This window comes from Anser anser (genome assembly GCF_964211835.1).
Source record: "Anser anser genome assembly, chromosome: 11".
NCBI classification, from domain to species: domain Eukaryota; kingdom Metazoa; phylum Chordata; class Aves; order Anseriformes; family Anatidae; genus Anser; species Anser anser.
In genome coordinates, this window is record NC_139732.1 from 13884571 (window position 1) to 13899548 (window position 14978).

At 41.9% G+C, this 14978-nt stretch overlaps 1 protein-coding gene across 2 annotated transcripts in view; it reads right to left on the reverse strand.

The window, feature by feature from the left end:
- Positions 1 to 14978, reverse strand: part of LOC310879852 (uncharacterized protein) — a 216968-nt gene that overhangs the window by 33796 nt on the left and 168194 nt on the right. The window contains exon 5 of one of the 2 annotated variants that reach the window (XR_014571168.1): positions 14607 to 14682. The gene's annotated coding sequence lies outside the window, so the exon portion shown is untranslated. Of the gene's footprint in view, positions 1 to 593; positions 14683 to 14978 lie in introns of those variants that run through there. The other variant, XR_014571169.1, reaches the window with a different exon arrangement.

A 14978-nucleotide genomic window follows, 5' to 3' on the forward strand; every position in this document is an offset into this window, starting at 1 on the left:
CAGAGCTTCACTGCATCTCTGGGAAACCATGGGGGGTTGGTCACATCTCATCAGTCTCAAAAGTCCTTCTAAAATATGGTAACACAGGAAATATGTATGTGCAGATATGGCTCATTGAAAGTCAAAAAACTCATATCCCATCTTCTTTCCATGCTTGGGATTTTTCCAAAGTTTCTCTTGAGCATGAGAAACCAAATATGTTTTCCTTCAGGTCTTCAGAAACTCCTTGCTCTAGTTCGGGTGTAATGAATACCAACTGACTGTTGCATTGACACTAGTTATAAAACCTGAGCCCCACGGGACAGCAGTATAGTGTGAAAAATGAAAACATCCATATGTACTTCTCATTTGCTGTGAGTAGAAGGTGATCCTGAAAATGAATTCTGTATTTCTTCCCAGTCATCCTTCACCATGGCCAAGACCTAAAAACCTGAGCTTTCCCCTGCCAGGTGTGCATGTGGCAGTCGTAGCAGCTGCATCAGTTATATTGCACGGGTGACAAAAGTCATCTTCCAGATAGGTAGAAAATGATACAAGCTCCCTAACACGACTGGATTTATCATTCCTGCTCTGCATTATTTAAAGGTACGATAGCGTAGCATAGCATAGCTAACTGGGTACAGCAGCACTGTAACCTCTGTACTGGGTTACAGTTATTAATCTCCTTTGGACAGTGTAATGCAACTGTTTCTGCTGGATAAGATCTGTTAGATTAGTTAGCTGCTCTGCAATAAGACACCTGGACCATCGCTATCCCATATGAACTTTATAGTGTCTTTTGCCCGACCAGATTCATTCATTCAGAAACTGACCAAAATGAGCAGTGCAAGAATGAGATGGGCTGGGGTGGAATGGGCGAGGAGGAGCAGTTCCTTGTTCCTATACGTGCTGTAAGGTGGAGCAGACTCTTTTGAATCACCGCAGTGGGGTGTGGCAGAGCATTTTGGTCGTCTCTAAACAGCCTGAACTTCACTGACGTGGCAGGGCTGTAAAACATGAGATCACAGAGGGTGCTCAAAAGGCCAGTGCTGACCATCTCCTTCCCTTTCTGGGCACTAAAGTCAGCTTTGGACATTTACGTACCATAGTAGTTAGGACTGGATTAAGAAGTACTTCATGCCTGGGATGACACCCAAGTTTGTGGAAATTGTTTCAAATTTCTGAGGAGCAGTCACAGCCTGAAGCAGAAACACAGTTGTCCTGCACATGGCGTGAGGTGCCACTGGCTGAGCACTTCCAAGGCAACAAAGAGTAATTTGCTGTCCCTCCACTGAAATGAGATATTCTTTCCCCAGCAGGGACATTGGTGTTTCTGGGGTTTCTTGTGCATGCAGGTGATAGTGTTTATGTATTTCTGCTAAAGTGGCATATTATTCCTCAATGCTGATATTTTTCTGGCCACAGAGGCTAAATTATTATTTCTTGTTCATATCTTTTTTTTTTCCCTGCAAAGGTTTACTCCGTTAATGCTTGTTATTTAGGAACTTTGTTATGTAAATAAAAGTTGTGACCTTTGCCTTTCCATAGGCTAGAGCTAAGTTAATGTGAAACGGTGCAGAGAGAGACAGGGAGCAAACAGGGTTAGAGTACATTTTAAAATGCCATTTTCTTGCTTGTAATTTATTCTTCCTACCTCTAGCGTTCCTTTGCAGAGATATTTATAAAACTAGGTGTTCCATGTACTGTATATCACAGGTTTACTTAGGACTGTTGTTGAAGATTTACACTGCTCAAAAGAGCAGTCAGAGTAGATAATTCCATTTGCAAGCTTCAACAAAATGTTCCAGGGAAAGTACTGTTATCACTGCGGAGAATTTTAATGATGGCAGAGTTTACAGACAACTTATTTGGCAAACAAGGCTGCAGCAACAAACACCTCAGCAAGTTCTTTTGCCAGTGCTGGTGTCTGATTGTTGTTGCTGCCTGTTAGACACACTTTACAGCTCCTCCCAGAAACTTCAGAATTGCATTTATCCTGAAGTGCTAACCTTGCTCTTCATAAAACACCTATCAGGAACTAATCTAAAAAAGTTGCTGAGCACCTCACAGCCCTGACCGGTGAACTCGCTCACTACTTGCTTGGTTGTAAAACTTTTTGTTATAGAAACAAAGCTTTTGTCTTTGCCATTACAAAAGCTAAATAAAATTAACTTTACTAATAAAGCAATATGGTGCAAGGAGACAGAGGGAGAAGCTGGTGAGGGTGCTCCCTACTTTCTGGTAGATGCCACCCCAATTCACATCCCACTAACCACAGGATTCGCTATTGCAATAAACTAATAGGGTGCCTTGCTCATCTGTTATCAGCTGTTGGAGGGAGTGAGGAAAAGAGGAGCTTGCCAGCCAGTTAACTCCCTTCGTCTTATGGTCCTTGTTGAACAGGTCCTCTCTGCACACATTTAGACCTGCAAGGGCACTCCACGGGGACAGCAGTGACATCCTGGCTATATATTGCACACAAACTGCTTCCTGTGCCACAGCGCGGGTAGCAGCCCAGGACCTGCTCGCTGCAGCAGGCTGTACCACCAATGAAGGAGAAGACAATGTGTGTGGTCTTCCCTTCACAACTGTTCGCTGGTGTCTGGAAAAAGGAGATTTGGGCTACTCCTCATGTTGTGCCTGTTCAGCAAATACATTGGGGTTTGTGTTGCCACCCTGACACCCCTTCATTAGCACTTGAAAACCTCACAAATGTAATCCTGTGTGTCTCACACTGGAAACCTTGAAAGATGCCACACCGCTCCCAAGTGATTTTTTCCTGTTTCGTGCATTGCTTTTATGTTGTCAGCTAGAACAAAGGAAGTTTCAGTTAATTATCTGTGTATTTGTTGAAACCACTAACCTACATCCTATCTACTGTGAAACAGTTGCTTAACTGAAGTTCTTGGCAGATTTACACAACTTCTGCCTGTAAGCTTAAAAAATTCTATTCTCGTATTCAGATTTGCATATTCAATTTCCTCTTATATAAAAAATAAACATTTTACCTTTTTCATTATTCTCCAGTAACTAAAGAAAAGGAGGATGATTCAGTAGCTGGAATATTAACCTGAGCTGTAGAAAATCCAAACTCAACCTCTCCTTGTCCCCAGATTTCCCACTTCTCTAAGTGAGTTCTTTAGCTTTCTCTGCCTTGGGTTCTCATTTGTAAAATGGGAACAACAACATTGTTTTCACAACTGCAGATTGTGAAAATCTTGGCTATTAAAGTGACAGGGACCGTGCAGGTGACTAAATAGATAAACTGTACTGCAGGACTAGAACACGCAGGGTTTTACTCTGATTTTGTGCTTTGAAAATACACTTGTCTCCACAAACATGACTTTCCTTCAGTGCCATTCTTTTTTGATGGACTATTTCTCAGCTGAATCAGTTTGCTCAGTTCACTTCACAACCCAGCTCACGGACATTATGCCAATGTAATGCAGCAGGCAGGACGAGAGGGCTGGAGGTATGAACTGCTTGAGTTGTACAGCCACTAATGAGGAAATCATGGCCCTAGAGTTCCATGAATCATTTTTTTGCACAGCAGCACATGACATCACGGGAACTCAATTAACATTGCCACCAATTTTGCATAGAGGTGTGATCTTGCATACAATATCCAAACAGATCACATGCAAAGTCACAGCCACCTCACTGACAGACACAAACTGAATGTCACCATCTATGCACCCACCATGTTGTCCTCACTCCTGACAGTAATTAAATGTGATTCTTCTCCTGGGCAAAAATGAAACATCTGCAAGATGTGAAGATTTTTTCATGGATATGGAGGGAGAGGGTTCAGATCTCTCTCTTCTTGCAGATAATTGCTTAGTTTAATGAGGAAGTTTTGCAGAATTTTTAACCATTGCTTTTGTGCCTTGTTTAATTATTTGCATATGGCATCAAGTTAAAAAGAGTGTGCGTATACAGCACTTCTTCTCATTCCTCTACCAAACATTAATGAAAGGAAGCATGAAGTTTCTCACTAATGATGATGGAAAATTGGTTTCAAAACCCCAAAGGTGTCTTGAAGGATACACCAATGATATATAAAGGTCCAAGGAGAGAAATTCAGCACAAAATATTGCCTAGACCCTTTTGGATTCTTTTTGCAAGAGATCCTGTTCCCGTTTAGCTTTGTAGTTACGGGAGAGGAGGAGGAAGAGTAAATGCAGAAGGATTTAAGAGACTGCAATGCACACAGCAAGGAAGTGAGGCTGATATACACAGTGCAGACGAGACAACGAATGCCAGCATGGCATATACAGTAAAGGTTACATGCCTAGAGACCGACAGCCAGAGACAAATTTATGGCTTTTTTTCTTTTCCTTTTTTTTTTTTTTTTTAAGTCTCTTGCTAGTGAAAAGTTGAGTGTCTGGAGCAGCCCTTTATGTATTAGTCATAACATCTTGAAGGGCAGCAAATCCACAGTCAGCAGCACAACGCAGTAGAAAAACAGTTGCTAATTGTTCAAGGTGCAGTCACCAGTTACTCTAAGACATCTCGCCAAAGTAACAGCCCACCTGCTCAGAAAGGATCATGCTCTGCTTCCACTCTGTGCTTCAGAACCTCATTTGTAGTATTGTGTATTTCTTCCCTACTAAGATGATTTCATTTTTGTAGTGTGTTTTTTTAGTGTGAAGAGATACTGATGATCATTAGGAATCAGTGCTTTGGTCAGTGGTAAACACTTGGCCAAGTAAATAGTACAAGAGCCATGTAACAGGAAGGGATCTGTTTGCCCAACTTCACCTTTTCCTGTAACTGAACTGAGAAGAGCTGCAAGAGCGAGGCCAGGTGATAGTGCTGACACGGCTCATGCATTTCACCACCTCCAACAGGTCTTCAGCTTGGGCTTTTTGAATCCCTAAACAGATAAATAAGTCTATGACAACAAGGCTGGTATTCTTAGATACTTTTCGGAACAGTTTAGAAATTGCCCACATACACTCAGCTTGAAAATTCCTCCACCACACAGTCCCTGTTCTCTGCCTACGGTTACTGTTTGTCTGCGTTTCCCCCAGCTCCCCTGGGTTATCACTTGAATGTCTTTGACATTAAAATACTTTAACAGGAAGCTGCTCATTATACATCGGCAGACTAGGAAAAAAAGGGTGAAGCAAGAAGGAGAAAAAGATAAATGGAGGCAACAAGGAAGCTACCATTAATAGTGCAAACCAAAATAGCATTTTTTATGTTTCAGTAGGTCTCTAAAACACAAATACATCATAACCATTAACCATCAGATGCACAGTTTACATATGTTACTCCTGATGCTCCCAATTCATTATGTTTTACTGATCTCTAGTAATATTTTGCACAAAATTATGATATTAGAGCAGCTACTGTATACATATGTGGGAAAGAATCTGTAGTGCTTTCTTCACATATTGTGTGCTGGAAGCATGTTTAAACCAGAGCTCAGGGCTTGAAAGGGTCTCAGACCCTCTCTGTGTTGCAATGCAACATTTAATAATAGTCATGGTGCTACTGAAAAGGGATGGGAGATTTATCTGTAAAGACATATAACAGAAAATTATAAATAATAAAAAAATAATGGAGTGGGCTGTTTGAAAACTGGGAAAGTCCAGAATAAATGGTGCACTTAACCCACAGTTATACCACAGTATTTTGGGGATGTAACACTGTGGTCCACACAGCAAGTTAGTGTATGGGCTAAAGTGTAATTTTCACCATGGTGAATGTACGTAAACTCCAGTCATTGCTAGCCCTGAAGAGGGCTGCAGAGCTGAAACATTGCTATCGGGAACTACAGGGGTTCCTCTAATGGCTTCTCTAGTTCGTTAGATTAAACTTTTAGAGCAACATGTAACACCCAGAGCAGCAAAGCTTCGGTTCTGTTCTAACCACAGCTTACTACTAGTGATCAGCCCACGCACTGCTAATAGCAAGTGGGATAGAAATAATGCGCAGCCTGATTTGACTCAAAGAAGTATATTTTCCTCAAATCCGACAGTGATTTTTCTCCACTGGAGTCACACTGTAAACCATGAGTTGTCATCTGATGAAGCCGCAGAACATACAATAATTACTAACAGATAGATATGGGCTAGGGATATTTCCCTCTTGCTAGGATGAGCAGGCATCTGTCTGGAGAGAAAGGTACTAAGGAGCCACAACTTGCTTGCAGTGAACTTGAGCAAGAATTTTGGGACAAGCTTAGGGTGTCAGGAAACATCCCCTGGGTGACACGAACCAGAGTGAGGACAGAGAATGCTAAAATTCCTTATCTAAAACCAGGACAATGAAAGGAATTTCTTGAGAAATACAACTTAGTAAAGCCAGGATGGAGAGTTATTAGGAGTACCTCCTTATAGTGTAATAGACCCCATCACCTGACAGCTAGCATGCTTTCTCTTGCTCAATAAAAACACCCCGTGGGGGATCCTCAGTAGCCACGAGATTATGCCTGTTCTCAGGCAACGCAGAATTAGCTTTGAGCTGCAGCTGTTGGGATTGGAAGGTACAACATCTGTGGTGTATCCAAAGTTCATCTAGCCAAAGAGAATGTAGTGACTAGGGAGGACCTGGATTAACCTGAGGAAAAATTAACAGGAACAGTTTCCTTCCTTCTTAAAAACTCAACTTTTGTCTGTTGAGAGGCACCGTGACTTGTGTACCACATCAAACTGATACAGCTTCATTTTTTTTTCCCTGGAGACTGGAGTCCACCAGAGGATTTTTTATCAATGTACTATGGATCGTGCAACATGTATATATTGTAAAATTATAGTGATATCCACAGTATTAGTATTGGCAATACGGGACGCAGAAAGCTGTTCCAGGGAACACACCTTTTACATCACAAAATTCTGACCAGAGATTAGGTTTTCTGAAAGGGACCATTTTGTTAAGAAGCCATTTTGGCAAAGAAAATTGACTGGCTCTAATCAAAGCCACAATGCTATTCCAGTGTGAAAAAAAGAGAGAGAGGTGACTACAATTTTATGGGAATATGAGCATAAAACTGTGAAACAAGATTACCCATGAAATGAAGGAACACAAGGCATTTGCTGTTACATACCCACTACTCTACTCACAGAAGGGTGAAATCATACTAGAGAGCACCTATGCCAGGTACCATAAAGGAACAGCATGCTTCATTTCATTTCTCTACTGTACTGATTTCAAGTGTTCAAAATTCTTGAATCATGCTCTCCAAAACAACAAGGTTTAAAAATAGCAAATGCCATAAATGCTTTCTGGATTTTATTTTATAATCAAGATAATTACAACCCTATTCAAGGTTAAGTGCATAAATGTTATTAATCATTCATTACACACAATTGAATTAAGGCCCAGCAGCACTCAGACCAGCCCTGCAGACACTTGCTGGCTGACTACCTACCCCTTTCTTAGCAGAAGCAGCACACCTCAGCTGTCACCAGAGACTCTAGCAAAACATTAGCTTTTGTAACATGACTGGAAAGTCACCAAGTTTGGGTTATTTTCAGTCTATGTGGGAGTAAATTCCAGAAAAAGAGCTGGTTGGGGAATTCTCTAGCAGAAGGATTTTCAGTGAGAAAATGCCCTTTTCACAGATCTGAAGCTTTCTGTGTGGAAATAGAAAGTTTGGAAAAACATATTTTTCACTGGGAGGATAAAAATGATGGCTCATCCGGCTGCTGCCTGCACTGAGAAATGCTTCGCAATTCCACTTCTGGCAAAAAGTGAATTTTGCAGCTGCTTCCTAGGGAGCTGCTGAAGTTGAGCCCCAGTCTGCGCCCTCCTGACATGTGAGGTAAGGGGAAGAGGGTGAAGAGGAAGAATCAGAGCCCTCCATGGGCCTGGAAACTCTCAGCAGTTTTCTGCATAGCATCCACGTAGAGAGCAGCAAAGCACAATGAAAACTCCACTTGAGGTCCCAATAAATTAAATTCTTTCTGAAAATCCATTTCTACAAAAAATTTCACTCTGACATTTTGTCCTGATTCAATACACATCTTGTTTCCCTGGAGGCAAGGCTTTCTGTTTTCCAGACAGCTCTGCCCGCGCACCTCTGCTCGCGGCAGGACACTGCGCCACCCACTCCTCCAGGCCCGTAATGAGGGCACTCAGCTGGAGCGACCTTGCCGGCCGCGGCAGCGCGTGGGGAAGGGCTGTCCCCGAGATCAGGCCTCCAGGGAGATTCTGGGATGCCGCCGAAAGCAATTAGCAAACAGCCTTTAGATTATAGTTGAGGTCTCAGGAAAAGCTCAAAACCTCGGCCAGCAGAGCCAGGAAATGTTTGTTCCAGCCGCAGAATAGAAACATGGTTTTAATGGCACTTAAATAAATTGGCGTGCTACAGCAGTGGAGGCCATGAATATATTCGTCTCTTTACTTAGTCGCAGGAAATTGCAATGATGGATTTACATCATTTTATAACTGCATGTGATGCACAGCCAAAACTGAGGGCTCAGGCACGGAGCTGTATTCTAACAAATTCTCAATATTTGCTCATAACCAAAGTTAGCTAGCATGATAGAAGAAGTGCACAGATAGGATGAAATATTCATTCACTATGCTTCAGTTGAGATTTTGAGGTAGTCTTATTTTCCTTGAATGTATGGGTTTATCATTATCAGCCTGAACACAACTAGCACTCTTCAAGGTTTCTTGTTGAAAAGAAATTGAGCGTGCAAATACTCTTTCATCATAATCACACTGGCTGCGCAGGGTAATTCATAAAAGAGCCAGAAATATATTGAAATTCAATATTGTTTTAGTCCAAATCAATATTAATAATTGTTTGCATTTTTAAAGTGCAATTTACAATTGAAAAATGTACAGAGATCAACCCATAGTTGCTAACACATCAAATTTTCCTATTAAACTTAAAAGCACAATAATTTTACTTAAAAATGTTTCTTATAAAGCAGGAGAAGGCATTGATCTGTGAAAACAGCTATCTATTATTTATATGCACAACATTAGAACTGGTTTTAATTATAAATGAGCTGAAAGGTCAGTAACTATTTTATTTTTAAGGTCTTGATTTTAAATTTGGATAGCTTAATACAAATATTTACACAATGTGAGCTTAGCGGTTTCTTTCAGTGGTGGGATGGCTCACAGTGAAAAGTGCTCACAGAGATTAGGCAAGGTTAATTCCCAAGAACGGGCGTAAAGCAGAACCTCTGAGCACCAAATGTAAATGTTCCCATCTGCTTCACTGGAGAACACCGTGCCTGTGACAGGCTTCTTGAAAGTGTATGAAGCGAAACCATGGAGCACTCATGGATGGCTCAGGAAATGCAAATAGTCAGAATTAAGCTTTGGAGGATTTTGCCAGCACCGGAGTTGGGGGTAGGGGAGCATAATCAGTTTGTAAATGTACAGCCTTGTGGTTTGGTAGGGAATTTTTGTGAAAGATTTAAGAAGCTGTCAGTAGCTAGGTTGGAGTTTGCTTTCTAGATGTGTGGACATCAATATCAAAACAGCTTGATGGAAGCAGGAGTTAAACCTTATCTCTTTATCGTCCTGATCTGAATGGCAGACTTGTCGTCAGCCCACTGTGGGCAGCCTGAAGTCTGCTTGGCTCCGCGTGCGCCTCAGCGCTCCTGGCTAAGCCACCACCAGGCTTCTTCATCATGAAATAATTGCAGGGTGATAAAAGCAGAAATTATTATTAAAATGGTTATTTCCTTAAAAGTCCTAGGAGACCATTGAACCTCGGTTGTTGGCTATTTCTGTGGACAGATTTGCTAAGCATCTTTTATCACAGGTTAAGCATAGTTGATCTAGTTTATCCTGGGGATAACTCCCGCTGTGGGCAAACCAGAGAAGCTCAGCCTCTCTGGAACTATCTGCTGGGAACTTCTGTTTGTAACCACTGGCTGCTGCCACCTAAGTTTAATGAAAGCTTAATGAAACCTTAGATCTGAAAATGCAGGTTTTTAATTTTTTAATCAAACTGAGCACGTAGGACAATATACTCGCACAGCCCCAGGAGCTCCAGACGCAGAGCTGTAGGGCTGCACACTGTGCAGTTTCCCCAAGCAACCCCAGTAAAGCGGGGTATGACTGAGCAAGAAAACCATTTAGTGATGTGCTATCATCAGAAAACTGAAGTCTGAAAGGGATATTACAATGATGCAACCAATGAAATCCAAAGCTAAGCAGTCTGCCAAACACTGTGCAGAACGGAGAAGAATTAGACCTCCCTTAATTGCTATGAAAGCTGCAGTGCTCAGCAGGCTGCAGGTGTGGAACAAGACCTACAGCATATGGCAGCACCCCTAGTCCCTTGACTCGAGCCTTGACTTTTCACAGGTCACCTTTTGCATTACAATAGCATTTCTTTTTAATTCTTCTTCTTTTTTTTTTCTTTTTTTTAATACAAGTTTCTTCAAGCTTCATGGAATTAAGATTATATATGATGCTACTCTAGTAATATTACTAGCAGGAAATACCCCTCAGATACACATTTTATTCCATATGGGCTTTGTGTTTAAAAGACAAAAACTTGAACAAGTCTTCAGGAAAAAATGTGTAAAATATTAGTTTAATTTTATCTATCGCTAACGAATTCATGATTACAGCCTTTATCTGTGGCATAAGAAAACCAGCATCAGCTATCACGTTTGTAAGAAATAGCCTAAATGATCTCATGCAAATCATGTAACTCCTCCCTGTGCAAAAATGCACCCTTATGTGGAATAATAAAATAAAAATAAATGCAATTACTTCTTTCCTTCAGACCAGTGTTGGAGAAACTGAATGAAACACTGAATGAAGACTGTGAGGCGCAGAAATATTACATTAATGGGAACTGTAAGAACAAACCAGCAAGAAAACAAGAATTACTTAGTTGTGTATTACTGGTGTCAGGACAAAGACTGATGCTTTGGTGTGCGCAGAATCTCTCTAAATTAGTCTTACCAAGTCTTAGTCAGGCCAGCGATCTCTGCACCTATTTAGTCTCAGCCTTCCTTTACTTTTTGACATTACCACAAGATCTACAGTTAAAACCTAATTCTTCTGGTATCTCTAACAGAACCATTAAATGTTAATGGCATCAGAAAACTAACATCCATTTCTCTGAGCATCAGTCAGGTTCTTTGGATGCAAATCCCTCCATTTCAGTAAAGAAAGCAGATATTGCTGCCTGCAGTAACAGCCCACAGCCCCCAGGCAGAACTCTTGGTCGGTGTCAACCCAGAGGAGACACAGCATGCAGATGCCAAGGCTGGCCCCGGCACTACAGTAACCCTGCCTGATACAGGGCAAACATACCACACAGGCAAAGAACCCCATTTTATATTATCTTTGCTGTTTATTTAGCTGAACCTCATTCACCAGCCCTAACACACTCGTAAGGATCTCAATCGCACAGCCAAAGCATTGGTGCTGTGGAGGGAAATACCAGAAGACATTTTTTTCCTTGGTGTCACAAATACTTTTGACAAATAGTTCCACTGTCTAGAGCAGGCATCATTATGCCTTTCTATATTATAGCAAAAAGAGGGGGGAAGGGACAGGAGTTTTGAGGCTCTGTCTACCTTCCCCTCACTGAATGCAGATGGAGTTACAAACCACGTCTGATGTGAAATGCACCCAGTCGATAAAGTATATCCATTCCTATGGAGTATCAATGTAACAACGGGAACTTTCCCAGTGACATTTAATGATCTCCGATATTTACAGCACCAAAGTATGCCTAGCAGCTAGTTGCCTTATCTGTTCTTATTACAAATCTGACAAAAGGTGCTTAAAAATAATTGAATAACAGCAAACCAAATAGTAATATTCTCTCACTCTACTACCATCACAGAACCGATTTTAAAGAGAGTTCATGCCTACTCAGGATTCTCATTACAGCTCGCTATTGAAAATCCTCTTCTGTTTAAAAGGCTGAGTAGTTGCTCTAAAATCCACGTGTTTCCTCTGACTCTGAAATTTGGAGTGCCTGAATTTGTGGAGCACAGTAGCATACAGATAGGGAAGCACTGTGGATCCCATGTTGGTGTCCCAGCTGCTTGTACAGTGACCATCATGCTGGTCTCTGCTCCCCTGCGTAAATGGGGACCTGTGGTCCTTTGCCAGACAGCCTTGTGCTGAACCGACACAAGGTGAGAGCTGCACCTGTGCCAAGGTGCTCAGTAGCTCCTCATCACACATTACGGCCCAGGATGGTTTGGGCGCCTCTCCCTTTCTACCCAGGAGCTTGTGCTTCCAGGAGCCCTTCCTGGCATGGCAGGAGACAAGGTGGTGGGAACACAGCAGCAGCCCCCCCAAGTGCAGATGCATTTGTGTGCTGTCCCCCTGCAGTGCCTTGCTGCCCTCTACACCCCTGCACTGCCACTCAGCCAGGAGAGGCTGGGGGCTCCTGGGGCAGTTTGATGAACCACATCACTGGAAGAGTCCAACTTATAAATCTCTTGCTCATACTTTGTTGTTTGTTTTTTTTTTGGGGGTACTGCTGGGAGAAGGGTCCATGGGGCCACAGAGCTGGGGATGGACATGTCTCATGCATCTCTCCGGCTCCGTAGCAGGTGGTTGGGAGGAGGGGGATGCAATCACACCCCATGAGGAACCAGCAGCTCACACCTCCCCAGACACCTGTGTGCATGTCTCCTTTGGCTGGGAAGACTAAAAAGGGCACCAGGTTCTGAGACCTTCCTGGTTTTGAAAATACTTATCCCTCTTCTGTGGTCCAAGGGTCTTCCCAGTTTCCATGTGAATGACAATCTGGAAAGAGCTGATGGGATCTACATGTTGCCAGAAGGGGAAGAAAGGGAATTAAAAGAAAAAAAGAGGATGCACCTCTTTTCTCACACAGTCCTCCAGTTACTGTATGCAGCACATAATGAAACAGCCACATTTCTGAGCACAGACCATGTCTGTCTCCTCGCTCTCTCTGTTAGCATCTACACACTCCCATCTCTCAGAGCACGGCTGTGCTAAAGCTGCGGGTGGTATTGAACACCTTGCCCAGAGCTGACCTTGGCAAAATGCAAAACTTGCAGAAGCCAAGCAGTGCAAGGCTAGGGAAAACGCTCACCACCCTACATAAATGCTCCTATGCAATACTGATAAACATACCTTCATGCTGCCTTTGAGCAGGCACTATCTACCCCAGACACTTGGCTTGCATCCCCCAAGAACCTGCTAAACACATCCGAGCTCTTGACTCTTTGCAAATCCTTATTACACACCGGCTTTCACTTGTATTTTACCTCACCTGTCATTACACCACAACAATTCACTCCTCTTTAAGCGACGACTAAGCCCCCAGATATTTTAATTCCCTAATATATGCCTAGGAGATCTCTCAGCTGGCAGCAGGGCTTTTTTTTTTCCCTTTAGGCACACATGGCATGGAAGCTGGGGGGGTTCAATCCCTGTTTCAGACCTCTCAGCCCATGCAGATTGTCTCATGTAACAGTTATGTCTGTGTACACCCACGCCAAATAATCCTCCAGCAGTCAGAGCAGCTTCCCTTTATACACTGCCATAACATGACAATTGAATTCCAAACAAAAATTCTATTCCGTTTCATTTAGAAATTTGCACTTCAAAATAAAATGCAAATATTTATTTCAGTTTGCTTTACTATGTATCCTAGGAGAAAATTTTCAGCTGGAAAGAAAATGTAACAAGCATTTTAGAGAAGGAAAAAACATTGTTTTCCAAATAAACCTACTTACAGAGCATCTCCTTTCAATTAGCTGCTGCATTTCAAATCAAGAACAACAGGAAATAACTTATCTCTGATATACTGACATAGTCCAAGTGAAAAAGTACCTTGACTCAACAGATGGTGATCTCTCATTAGGGAGAAAGCATTTGTAAAATTTCAATAAGAAACAAATTAGTCATCGTGGCTAGGAGGATTAAGAGAGCTAGTATTAGGTGAAAACAATCAGATGTACACAGTTACGAAAATTGCTTGAGTCAATAAAGGAACCCACTCAACTGCCACAGCAAAATGTTCCGTTTCAAGGTTATGAGGGCTATTTTCGTCTTCCTGAAGTAACCATAGTAGCATCACAATGAAATAGACACAGTGTGAGCTAAGAGGTAGTTTTCTTTCTGCTTTTGCAGAATTTTTATTGCCTGTTGTTTCCTCAAGTGCAGAATTAAAACCACCCTCACATGTGACAAAGGTTTTTAATTCCTAGCTTACAGGGACCATTTGACAGTTTTCCTCAGGTTTTCTTTTGCTTGGTTATGACTCCCAGACAAAGACTCTCCATATAGTTTTAGGAAAAGAAAATAGCATTTGTGAATCACGAACCTCCCCACTACGTTACATGAACCACATTGCACATGGCACAGAGTTAAGCTATAATGTTGGAGGACAGGGCCCCACACATATACATGAAACCACTCATAATCCTTGTTGTAAAAACTATTTAAAATCTCATGATGTAGAGCCGTTTGGCACGTGAATAGAACTTTTACCCAATGGTTAGGAACATAATCTTTATGTGTCCATATATACACATATAAAAAAGCTCAAAAACTCTTTAAACTCTGTCCTCTTTCCAACCTTAACACATTTAAAACTGAACAGAAAAAATAATTTATAAAAGCAAACTCCAATGTACATTTGCTTCATACAGACATAAAGGAGAGAATCTGGCTAGGCAGTCACTTGTTTGGTGACCTACCTCTGGAAGTACAGCTCACTCCAGTTGCTCCAGATCTTCTGGGAGAAGGTGTTTTTATTCAGAGTAGCCAGGAACCCTATACAAGAGACAAATGAAACACCTTCAGGACAACTGAAGAAGGGTATTTCAGGGAGGTACAACCATCACTGTCATATAATTGTGCAATCATCTGAAAAAAACTTTGAAAAATGTAATAGTTGCTTTAAATAGAAGTGGCAAGTAGTGGGAGAGGGAAGCATTCTGACTGAGCTCTACCTAGAACCAAGTGGGTATCTGAAAGACTGGGCACCTTTCCTCTGTCCACCTTTCAGAACAGAGTTCATTGCATTCGGTGGAGTTTTCTGTAATGAAGCACTTTGGGAGGGACAACAG